The sequence below is a fragment of the Ranitomeya variabilis genome, chromosome 5 (assembly GCF_051348905.1).
Source record: "Ranitomeya variabilis isolate aRanVar5 chromosome 5, aRanVar5.hap1, whole genome shotgun sequence".
In the NCBI taxonomy this organism is placed as follows: Eukaryota; Metazoa; Chordata; class Amphibia; order Anura; family Dendrobatidae; genus Ranitomeya; species Ranitomeya variabilis.
Genome location: NC_135236.1, coordinates 68,301,129 through 68,313,904, shown reverse-complemented (window position 1 = coordinate 68,313,904; position 12,776 = coordinate 68,301,129). Strand labels below are relative to the sequence as shown.

The following is a 12,776-nucleotide window of genomic DNA, read 5'->3' as shown; positions in this document are numbered from 1 at the left end:
ATTAGTTATGTCTCTGTCGACACCAAAAATAATGGAAGAAGCTAATCTGATTTGAGCTCCCTCATTCTAGAAACCATAGAGGCTGCATGCGCCCTTGTATATGCCTAATGCTTTATTCTAGAACCCCAAAGTGTGGCCAAAAAATAATTGACTTTGTTTCAAGGAATTTGTACACCCCTGTTTATGTCCTGCATACCCAGATGTTCTATATATTCTTTGCAGAATTAGTATTTTGTCTGCAGGAAGAGGACATGGACTGTCTTCCTGGGGATGTTCTTTTTTTCTCTACCCAATATCTTCTAAAACAATTCATTCTGTATTTCAACGAATTCTCCAGGGTGGTTATGAATTGTGGTGTTTTGTAGCAATGAATGTTCCAACAAGTACAAATTACTTCCTTTCATCAAAACATGATCACACTCCAACAAATCTAGTAGTTATTTGCCAATAATTCCCTAAAGGAATCTCTTCTTGAAGAGGGAAAACAATTGGTGTACTTATTTTCTGTACGTAATCTGTTCATTCTGGAATCTTATTGATAATTAGAAGAACCTCCTCCAAGATGAGTGGATAAATTTGCCAGACCCTGGTCCAGTGGCCATATTACTCTTACCTGCCGGCATCTCCGGTTTCTCTTTTGGTTTGCCGACATGGCGCCATATCATTATTGTGGAGTGATGGGCACACAATGTTCCTCCGGACCAGCTTTTCAAAAGAGTAGTCGAGGATGTCCGCAAGTAAGAAGTCAGTCTGCAGGTCTCCCATGAAACCTTGATGTGATCACTGGACCAGGGTCCTGCAAATTGATTCACTCATCTTTAATCACTATCATACCCCTCCTTACATGTAAAGCGCCATGGAATAAATGGCGCTATAACAATAAATAATAATAATAATAATCATACATAGAAAGCATAATCATCAAAATGTAGATGTTAAGACAGACACAATGCAATGATAATATTCAATATGGTGTACCACTAAAACCAACAGCAAACTTCAACGTAAAGTCTTCATGGTAGGAACGACTATATGCAATTAATGTTTGAAACTCTTTTGTTCCCATAGTCAAGCTCTTAAATGCTGATCCTTTGCACATTGCCACTTCTTCCAGGGCCTATCTTACAAGTGACACGCCTTGAGAAAGCCACTAGGCCAAACGTACGTTGGAGTCACAGGAGCCACGAGGTACTGACCACTGGTATATATTAATTTACCATATTCCCTTTTCTTTTTATGCACTTTATTTGTAGATATGTATGTCTATTATTCTTTGGCACTTTATAGATTATTCATATGGGATGTTCATTATGTTTAATTATGCTTAACATAGTAACATAGTTAGCAAGGCCGAAAAAAGACATTTGTCCATCCAGTTTAGCCTATATTCCGTCCGAATAAATCCCCAGATCTACGTCATTCTAAAGAAACTAATAGCTGTAAGATACAATATTGTTACGCTCCAGGAAGACATCCAGGCCTCTCTTGAACCCCTCAACTATGTTCGCCATCACCACCTCCTCAGGCAAGGAATTCCAGATTCTCACTGCCTAAACTGTAAAGAATCCTCTTCTATGTTGGTGGAAAAACCTTCTCTCCTCCAGTCGCAGAGAATGCCCCCATGTGACCGTCACCTTCCTTGATATAAACAGATCCTCGGAGAGATATTTGTATTGTCCCCTTGTATACTTTTACATGGTAATTAGATCGCCCCTCAGTCGTCTTTTCCTAGACTAAATGATCCTAATTCTGATAATCTCTCTGGGTATTGTAGTTCCCCCATCCTCTTTATTAGTTTTGTTGCCCTCCATTGTACTCGCTCTAGTTCCATTATATCCTTCCTGAGCATAGTTTATCAATAACTAGGATCCCCAAGTCCTTCTCCATGTCAGATTTACCCAGTGGTTTCCCGTTCAGTGTGTAATGGTGATATTGATTCCTTCTTCCCATGTGTATAACCTTACATTTATCATTGTTAAACCGCATCTGTCACCTCTCGGCCCAAGTTTCCAACTTATCCAGATCCATCTGTAGCAGAATACTATCTTCTCTTGTATTCACTGCTTTACATAGTTTTGTATCATCTGCAAATATCGATATTTTACTGTGTAAACCTTCTACCAGATCGTTAATAAATATATTGAAGAGAATAGGTCCCAACACGGACCCCTGCGGTACCCCACTGGTCACAGCGACCCAGTTAGAAAATATACCATTTATAACCACCCTTTGCTTTCTATCACTAAGCCAGTTACTTACCCATTTACACACATTTTCCCCCAGACCCAGCGTTCTCATTTTGTGTACCAACCTCTCGTGTGGCACGGTATCAAACGCTTTGGAAAAATCAAGATCTACCACGTCCATTGACTCACCTTGGTCCAGCCTATAGCTTACCTCTTCATAAAAGCTGATTAGATTGGATTGACAGGAGCGATTCCTCATAATTCCATGCTGATATGGAGTTAAACCGTTATTCTCCTTGAGATAATCCAGAATAACGTCCCCCAGAAACCCTTCATATATTTTACCAACAACAGAGGTTAGACTTACTGGCCTATAATTTCCAGGTTCACTTTTAGAGCCCTTTTTGAATATTGGTACCACATTTGCTATGCGCCAGTCCTGTGGAACAGACCCCGTCTCTATAGCGTCCCTAAATATAAGAAATAATGGTTTGTCTATTACATAACCTAGTTCTCTTAGTACTCGTGGGTGTATGCCATCGGGACCTGGAGATTTATCTATTTTAATCTTATTTAGCCGGTTTCGCACCTCTTCTTGGGTTAGATTGGTGACCCTTAATATTGGGTTTTCTTTGTCTCTCGGCATTTCATTTTCCACCGTCAATACTGTGGAGAAGAAGGTGTTTAATATATATTAGCCTTTTCCTCGTCATCTACAACCATTCTTTCCTCACAATTTTCTAAGGGGCCTACACTTTCACTTATGATTCTTTTACTATTGATATTGTTGAAGAACAGTTTGGGATTAGTTTTACTCTCCTTAGCAATGTGCCTCTCTGTTTCCTTTTTGGCAGCTTTAATTAGTTTTTTAGATAAAGTAATTTTCTCCCTATAGTTTTTTATAGCTTCAGCGGTGCCATTCTGCTTTAGTAGTTTAAATGCTTTCTTTTTACTGTTTATTGCCTGTCTTACTTCTTTGTTTAGCCACATTGGGTTTTTCCCTATTTCTTGTCCTTTTATTCCCACAAGGTAAAAACCGCTTACAGTGCCTATTTAGGATGTTCTTAAACATTTCCTATTTATTATCTGTATTCTTATTTCTGAGGACATTGTCCCAGTCAACCAGATTAAGGGCATCTCCAAGCTGGTCAAACTTTGCCTTCCTAAAGTTCAGTGTTTTTCTGACTCCCTGACAAGTCCCCCAGGCAAAAGACAAGTGAAATTGTACAATATTGTGGATTGTGGTCGCTATTTCCTAGATGTCCGACGACCTGCAGATTTGTTATTCTGTCAAGTTTATACATATATACAAATAGGAGCTCGATACCCTCACGCATGTGAGTCGCCCGCCAGGGCCGTGGGGCATTCGGTACCGGGTCCGGTGTTCACAGGGGGATGTCACGGTGGCTGCGACCCGGTCCGTGGTCCAGGGCGCCCATGTAAAAGGGAAAGGTCTTTAAAGTGATAAAGTTCATGTTCATGACGCCACCTGTGGTATTCGGTCAGGGTGACCAATGCTGCTTTAAGGGGTCCGCTGGGGTGATGTTATGGCAGCTAGATGGTATATCTTCCCACAGGGCTCCCGGTGTGTAGATGGTGGGATGGTGAGAGGTACAGTAAGGAACGAGGACACAGGTTTGCAGTCTCTTTACCTCATTTACTGAAGTCTTCAGCAGCCACAGTCCAGGGCACTGGATCACAGGGCAGGTAGAGTCCGGACGGTTTGGAGGCAAGTCCAGAGTCCTCTTATCCAGGTGGAAAGTAAAAGCCTTCCTTTGCGCTGTAGTGGTGTAGTCCCTTACTGTTAGAAGCTTCACATAAGGTCCTCACTGATGTTATCTCTCTCTCTCTGTCCCCCGGTTAGGATAGGACAAAACCCGTATGACTGGTGACTTGAGCCTGTTTATAAGGTCTCTTAGATGACCCGGCTCTGCAGGGTGTCACTGTGCCTCCTGGGTGTGGGTGCGGACAGGTAACGTGAAATTAGCTGTCCTGCCGGTCTCTGATGTAAGGCGTGGAGTTCCTTACAACCTCGTTATTCCGGCTACCTGTGTTCTGCGCCTCAGAAGGAGGCAGCCTGCTTGGGGCTGGTCCCCTTCTGGAATCCTCTCCTGTGCTCTGCTTTCCTGCATGCTCGCTGCAATCATTTCTGCTTTCTAAAATGTCTCTTTCCGGGAGCTGCAGCTCTGGGGGCATGCATTGCTCCGTAAAACCTCTGTCCTCCTCAGACTGCTGTCTCGAACTCACTAACTTTCCCTACAGACTACCAGTTATATATATATATGGGGAGTCACCTAGTAAATAGGATCAAAAGCTCCCCCTGGTGGCCTGGGGTGTGAATGTGTTGCATGTTTGTGGTACCTGGTTACAGTTATCCTTTCTTGCCTCCAAACGTAGCATCACTCTCCCGGTGAGGAAAGCAACATTACTGTGATGACCAGGACCATGGGGCGATAGCTCGATAGCTTCACTCATGACTATGCTCTCTCCTTCTGCTCATACGATGTGTAAAGCTTATACACATATACAAATCAGAGCTCAATAACCTCACTCATGACTATGCTCGCACCCTGGCGCATGCCTTCTGCACATACGATGTGTAAAGCTTATACACATATACAAATCGTAGCTCGATAGCCTCACTCATGACTATGCTCGCACCCCGGCACGTGCCTTCTGTTTATATGATGTGTAAAGCTTATACACATATAAAAATCGGAGCCCGACAACCTCACGCATGACTATGCTTGCACCCCGGCACGTGCCTTCTGCTCATACGATGTGTAAAGCTTATATACATATACAAATCGGAGCTCGATAGCCTCACTCGTGACTAAGCTCGCACCCCGGCACGTGCCTTCTGCGCATACGATGTGTAAAGCTTATATACATATACAAATCGGAGCTCGAAAGCCTCACTCGTGACTAAGCTCGCACCCCGGCACGTGCCTTCTGCGCATACGATGTGTAAAGCTTATATACATATACAAATGGGAGCTCGATAGCCTCACTCGTGACTATGCTCACACCCCGGCTCATGCCCTCTGCTCATACAATATGTAAAGCTTATACACATATGCAAATTGGAGCTCGATAGCCTCACTCGTGACTATGCTCGCACCCTGGCGCGTGCCCTCTGCGCATACGATGTGTAAAGCTTATACACATATACAAATTGGAGCTCAATAGCCTCACTTGTGACTATGCTCGCACCCCGGCAGGTGCCTTCTGTTCATATGATGTGTAATGCTTATACAAATATACAAATCGAAGCTTGATAGCCTCACTCGTGACTATGCTTGCACCCCGGCTCATGCCCTCTGCTCATACGATGTGTAAAGCTTATATACATATACAAATGGGAGGTCGATAGCCTCACGCATGACTATGCTCGCACCCCGGCACGTGTCTTCTGTTCATATGATGTATAAAGCTTATACACATATACAAATCAGAGCTCGATAGCCTCACTCGTGACTATGCTCGCACCCCGGTTCATGCCCTCTGGTCATGCGATGTGTAAAACTTATACACATATACAAATCGGAGCTCGATAGCCTCTCTCGTGACTATGCTCGCACCCCGGCTCATGCCCTCTGCGCATACAATGTGTAAAGCTTATATACATATACAAATCGGAGCTCGATAGCCTCACTCGTGACTATGCTCGCACCCTGGCACGTGCCCTCTGCGCATACGATGTGTAAAGCTTATATACAGTGGGGCAAAAAAGTATTTAGTCAGTCAGCAATAGCGCAAGTTCCACCACTTAAAAAGATGAGAGGCGTCTGTAATTTACATCATAGGTAGACCTCAACTATGGGAGACAAACTGAGAAAAAAAATCCAGAAAATCACTTTGTCTGTTTTCTTATCATTTTATTTGCATATTATGGTGGAAAATAAGTATTTGGTCAGAAACAAACAATCAAGATTTCTGGCTCTCACAGACCTGTAACTTCTTCTTTAAGAGTCTCCTCTTTCCTCCACTCATTACCTGTAGTAATGGCACCTGTTTAAACTTGTTATCAGTATAAAAAGACACCTGTGCACACCCTCAAACAGTCTGACTCCAAACTCCACTATGGTGAAGACCAAAGAGCTGTCAAAGGACACCAGAAACAAAATTGTAGCCCTGCACCAGGCTGGGAAGACTGAATCTGCAATAGCCAACCAGCTTGGAGTGAAGAAATCAACAGTGGGAGCAATAATTAGAAAATGGAAGACATTCAAGACCACTGATAATCTCCCCCGATCTGGGGCTCCATGCAAAATCCCACCCCGTGGGGTCAGAATGATCACAAGAACGGTGAGCAAAAATCCCATAACCACCCGGGGGTCCTAGTGAATGAACTGCAGAGAGCTGGGACCAATGTAACAAGGCCTACCATAAGTAACACACTACGCCACCATGGACTCAGATCCTGCAGTGCCAGACGTGTCCCACTGCTTAAGCCAGTACATGTCCGGGCCCGTCTGAAGTTTGCTAGAGAGCATTTGGATGATCCAGAGGAGTTTTGGGAGAATGTCCTATGGTCTGATGAAACCAAACTGGAACTGTTTGGTAGAAACACAACTTGTTGTGTTTGGAGGAAAAAGAATACTGAGTTGCATCCATCAAACACCATACCTACTGTAAAGAATGGTGGTGGAAACATCATGCTTTGGGGCTGTTTCTCTGCAAAGGGGCCAGGACGACTGATCCGGGTACATGAAAGAATGAATGGGGCCATGCATCGTGAGATTTTGCGTGCAAACCTCCGTCCATCAGCAAGGGCATTGAAGATGAAACGTGGCTGGGTCTTTCAACATGACAATGATCCAAAGCACACCGCCAGGGCAACGAAGGAGTGGCTTCGTAAGAAGCATTTCAAGGTCCTGGAGTGGCCTAGCCAGTCTCCAGATCTCAACCCTATAGAAAACCTTTGGAGGGAGTTGAAAGTCCGTGTTGCCAAGCGAAAAGCCAAAAACATCACTGCTCTAGAGGAGATCTGCATGGAGGAATGGGCCAACATACCAACAACAGTGTGTGGCAACCTTGTGAAGACTTACAGAAAACGTTTGACCTCTGTCATTGCCAACAAAGGATGTATTAAAAAGTATTGAGATGAAATTTTGTTTCTGACCAAATACTTATTTTCCACCATAATATGCAAATAAAATGATAAAAAAACAGACAAAGTGATTTTCTGGATTTTTTTTTCTCAGTTTGTCTCCCATAGTTGAGGTCTACCTATGATGTAAATTACAGACGCCTCTCATCTTTTTAAGTGGTGGAACTTGCACTATTGCTGACTGACTAAATACTTTTTTGCCCCACTGTACATATACAAATGGGAGCTCGATAGCCTCACTCGTGACTATGCTCGCACCCTGGCGTGTGCCCTCTGCGCATACGATGTGTAAAGCTTATACACATACAAATCGGAGCTCGATAGCCTCACTTGTGACTATGCTCACACCCCGGCACGCGCCCTCTGCTCATACGATGTGTAAAGCTTATATACATATACAAACGGGAGTTCGATAGCCTCACGCACAGGGCCGGACTGGCCATCTGGCAATTCTGGCAAATACCAGAAGGGCCTGTCTGGTCATGGGCTGCCTTGTTTGCTACATTGTTAACCGAATCAGTGTTCTCAAGATACCCATACTGTTAAGAGTTGTGATGCAGCACAAAGTCACTGACTCCGTCACTTACCCCAGCAGGCCACGGGTATCATTAAAAATATTGGTCTTGTAGAAAATCTTCCTTTCCCCCATCCAGGGTAATATTAGTAATATATCCCATTTGGTTCATGGGGACTGGCACGGCATGGGCCTGTGTGATTTCAAATGCCAGGGCTGAATTTCAGCCCCAGTCCGTACCTGCTCACGCATGACTATGCTCGCACCCCGGCACGTGCCTTCTGTTCATATGATGTGTAAAGCTTATACACATATACAAATCAGAGCTCGATAGCCTCACTCGTGACTATGCTCGCACCCCGGTTCATGCCCTCTGGTCATGCGATGTGTAAAACTTATACACATATACAAATCGGAGCTCGATAGCCTCTCTCGTGACTATACTCGCACCCCGACACATGCCTTCTGTGCATACGATGTGTAAAGCTTATACACATATGCAAATCGGAGCTCAATCGCCTCACGCATGACTATGCTCACACCCCGGCGCGTGCCTACTGCTCATACGATGTGTAAAGCTTATATACATATACAAATCGGAGCTCGATGGCCTCACGCATGACTATGCTCACACCCCGGCTCATGCCCTCTGCGCATACGATGTGTAAAGCTTATATACATATACAAATCGGAGCTCGATAGCCTCACTCGTGACTATGCTCACACCCCGGCGCGTGCCTACTGCTCATACGATGTGTAAAGATTATATACATATACAAATCGGAGCTCGATAGCCTCACTCGTGACTATGCTCGCACCCCGGCGCGTGCCTACTGCGCATACGATGTGTAAAGCTTATATACATATACAAATTGGAGCTCGATAGCCTCACTCGTGACTATGCTCGCACCCCGGCGCGTGCCTACTGCTCATACGATGTGTAAAGATTATATACATATACAAATCGGAGCTCGATAGCCTCACTCGTGACTATGCTCGCACCCCGACGCGTGCTCTCTGCGCATACGATGTGTAAAGCTTATATACATATACAAATGGGAGCTCGATAGCCTCACTCGTGACTATGCTCGCACCCCGACGCGTGCCTTCTGTTCATATGATGTGTAAAGCTTATATACATATACAAATGGGAGCTCGATAGCCTCACTCGTGACTATGCTCGCACCCCGGCGCGTGCCCTCTGCGCATACGATGTGTAAAGCTTATACACATATACAAATCGGAGCTCGATGGCCTCACGCATGACTATGCTCGCACCCCGGCTCATGCCCTCTGCGCATATGATGTGTAAAGATTATATACATGTACAAATCGGAGCTCGATAGCCTCACTCGTGACTATGCTCTCACCCCGGCGCGTGCCTACTGATCATACGATGTGTAAAGATTATATACATATACAAATCGGAGCTCGGTAGCCTCACTCGTGACTATGCTCGCACCCCGGCGTGTGCTCTCTGCGCATACGATGTGTAAAGCTTATATACATATACAAATGGGAGCTCGATAGCCTCACTCGTGACTATGCTCGCACCCCGACGTGTGCCTTCTGTTCATATGATGTGTAAAGCTTATATACATATACAAATGGGAGCTCGATAGCCTCACTCGTGACTATGCTCGCACCCCGGCGCGTGCCCTCTGCGCATACGATGTGTAAAGCTTATACACATATACAAATCGGAGCTCGATGGCCTCACGCATGACTATGCTCGCACCCCGGCTCATGCCCTCTGCGCATATGATGTGTAAAGATTATATACATATACAAATCGGAGCTCGATAGCCTCACTCGTGACTATGCTCGCACCCCGGCTCATGCCCTCTACGCATACGATGTGTAAAGCTTATATACATATACAAATCGGAGCTCGATAGCCTCACTCGTGACTATGCTCGCACCCCGGTTCATGCCCTCTGCTCATACGATGTGTAAAGCTTATATACATATACAAATCGGAGCTCGATAGCCTCACTCGTGACTATGCTCGCACCCCGGCACGTGCCTTCTGCGCATACGATGTGTAAAGCTTATACACATATACAAATCGGAGCTCGATGGCCTCACGCATGACTATGCTCGCACCCCGACGCGTGCCTTCTGTTCATATGATGTGTAAAGCTTATATACATATACAAATCGGAGCTCGATGGCCTCACGCATGACTATGCTCGCACCCCGGCTCATGCCCTCTGCGCATACGATGTGTAAAGCTTATATACATGTACAAATCGGAGCTCGATAGCCTCACTCGTGACTATGCTCGCACCCCGGCGCGTGCCCTCTGCGCATACGATGTGTAAAGCTTATATACATATACAAATCGGAGCTCGATGGCCTCACTCGTGACTATGCTCGCACCCCGGCGCGTGCCCTCTGCGCATACGATGTGTAAAGCTTATATACATATACAAATCGGAGCTCGATAGCCTCACGCATGACTATGCTCGCACCCCGGCGCGTGCCTACTGCGCATACGATGTGTGTAAAGATTATATACATATACAAATCGGAGCTCGATAGCTTAAGAGTGTAATTTTTTACCTTGTGCAAATCAGATAGTGTCAAGTATACTGTAGTTTTACACACTTTACATTTCTTGGAATAATCAGGAACAGTTGCTAAGCAGAAATAGATGAGTGTTGGCGTAAATGCTCAATGCTTCCTCTCTGGAGAAAGGCTTAGCAACATGGTCACATCATTGCTAACAAGCTGGAGCCTCGGCACGAAGAGACCTCCACATGATAGCGGGCCGCATCGCATGTCCACAGAAGCCGGGTTAACTGAAGCGATACTAACAAGTGCAGAACAGCCCGCTCAGTAATGTATGGCATATGCTGTGAGGGAAAATTAGATTATTTGTGTTTGTAATAAATTACACAATAGTGATGGGTTAATGGACGGAGTGATAGATTTATTGGGATTGTATGGAAATTACTGTTCAGCAGCTCAGGAAATTTCTATTCCATGTCAGACAAGCGTGCTGTGTAGATTTATAACTATGGAGACATTCGTTTATCAATATTAAAAGAAATCTGTCGCCGTTTTTTTGGTATTTAATCTGAGAGCATCATGATGTAGGGGCTGAAACCCTGATTCCAGCGATGTATCATTTACTGGGATGTTTGATGCAGTTTTGTTAAAATCAATGTTTTCTCTTTTGCAGATGCATAACCCCTGCATAACCCCTGATTGTCAGATTTTCATGAACACTGTGCAAAGGCAGAAAGCTACCAATCAGTGGTGAGGTGGTATTACAAAGACCAGGAGGACTACATGCCATGAGACACCTAGTCATGTAGTGATAATCTCCTGCTGATAAAAAATCAATTTTATTGAACCTACAACAAGCATGAAGTGCTCAAATTTCCTGGTAGACGGCTGCGCTGAATTTGGTCTTGATTAAACACAGTGGACCTACACCAGCAGATGACATGGCTCTCGAAACTATCATTGATTGTGGAAACTTCACACTAGTCCTTGGAAATCATGGCCCAAGAGTCTGGAGGAAGAGTGGAGAGGCCACAGTCCAAGCTGCTGGAGGTCTAGTGTGAAGTTTCCACATCAGTGATGGTTTGGGGAGCCATGTCATCTGCTGGTGTAGGTCCACTGTGTTTTATCATGACCAAAGTCAGCGCAGCCGTCTACCAGGAAATTTTAGAACACTTCATGCTTCTCTCGGCCGACAAGCTTTTTAATATGGAAATTTCATTCTCCAGCAGGACTTGGCCCCTGTCCACACTGACAAAAGTACCAACACCAGGTTTACAAACCGCAGCATCACTGTGCTTGATTGGTCAGAAAACTCGCATGACCTTAAACCCAGAGAGCATCTATGGGTTATTGTCAAGAGGAAGATGAGACACCAGACCCAACAATGCAGATGAGCTGAAGGCTGCTATCAATGCAACCTGGGCTTCCATAACCCCTCAGCAGTGCCACAGGCTGATCGCCTCCATGCCACGCCGCATTGATGCAGTAATTGATGCCAAAGGAGCCCCGACCAAGTATTGAGTGCATTTACTGAACATACATTTCAGTAGGCCAACATTTCAGATTTTAAAATCATTTTTGCAAGATGGTGTTATACAGTATTCTAATTTACTGAGATAATAACTTTTGAGTTTTCATTGGCTGTAAGCCATAATCATCAACATTAACAGAAATAAAACACTTGAAATAGATCACTCTGTTTGCAATGACTCTATATAATATATGAGATTCATTTTTTGTATTGAAGAACTGAAATAAATTAACTTTTTGATGATATTCTAATTTTGCCTAGATGCACCTGTATATAACACTCCACATAAGCATTCAAAAGTTTTTCTGGATTCAATTAGTCATCCATAAAGTTTTATGTACTTTGTTTCACATTTCAGCGGTATATAACACTCCAAGAAAGAGGTTAAAAATTGTTCCTGGATTCATTTAGTCATCCATAGAGTATTACATATTTTTCTTTTCATTTTGATGGTATCTAAAACTCCAAAAAATGTTTTGTTTTATTTCTTGATTCAATTTGTCATTCATACAGTTTAATGCGGTTATTGTTACATTACGGTGGTATATAAAACTCCAAAAACAGTTCCAAATTTTTTCCTGGATTCTATTAGTCATCCATACAGTTTAACGTGCTTGGACTGGTACAGATATTTTTGTTCTAAAAATTTACTTTTGTCATACATACTGTATAACCTGCTTTGTGTGAAATTTCATTGGTTTGAAATGAAAAATAAAAATTGTCCTGCTTCAGGTGTGCAATTTGGTTGTTCAAAAATTGACTTTTGTCATATATACTGTAAAACTTGGTTTGTGTGAAAGCCTTTCAAAGGCTTTGGCCAATTTCGAGACACCCTTCTAGCATGCAGGCCCTTATGACCGGGTATTTTTGACAAGGGAAGAAAAGTTTTTAAAGATGGTCAAGCAATACCTGGCCGAT

At 43.9% G+C, this 12,776-nt stretch overlaps 1 long non-coding RNA gene across 1 annotated transcript in view; it reads left to right on the top strand.

The window, feature by feature from the left end:
• Positions 1 to 12,514, top strand: part of LOC143774490 (uncharacterized) — a 104,565-nt gene extending 92,051 nt beyond the window's left edge. The window contains exons 2-4 of the long non-coding RNA XR_013215543.1: positions 1,115 to 1,188; positions 11,001 to 11,077; positions 11,554 to 12,514. This is a non-coding gene — a long non-coding RNA (uncharacterized LOC143774490). The remainder of the gene's footprint in view (positions 1 to 1,114; positions 1,189 to 11,000; positions 11,078 to 11,553) is intronic.
• The last annotated feature ends 262 nt before the right edge of the window (positions 12,515 to 12,776 follow it).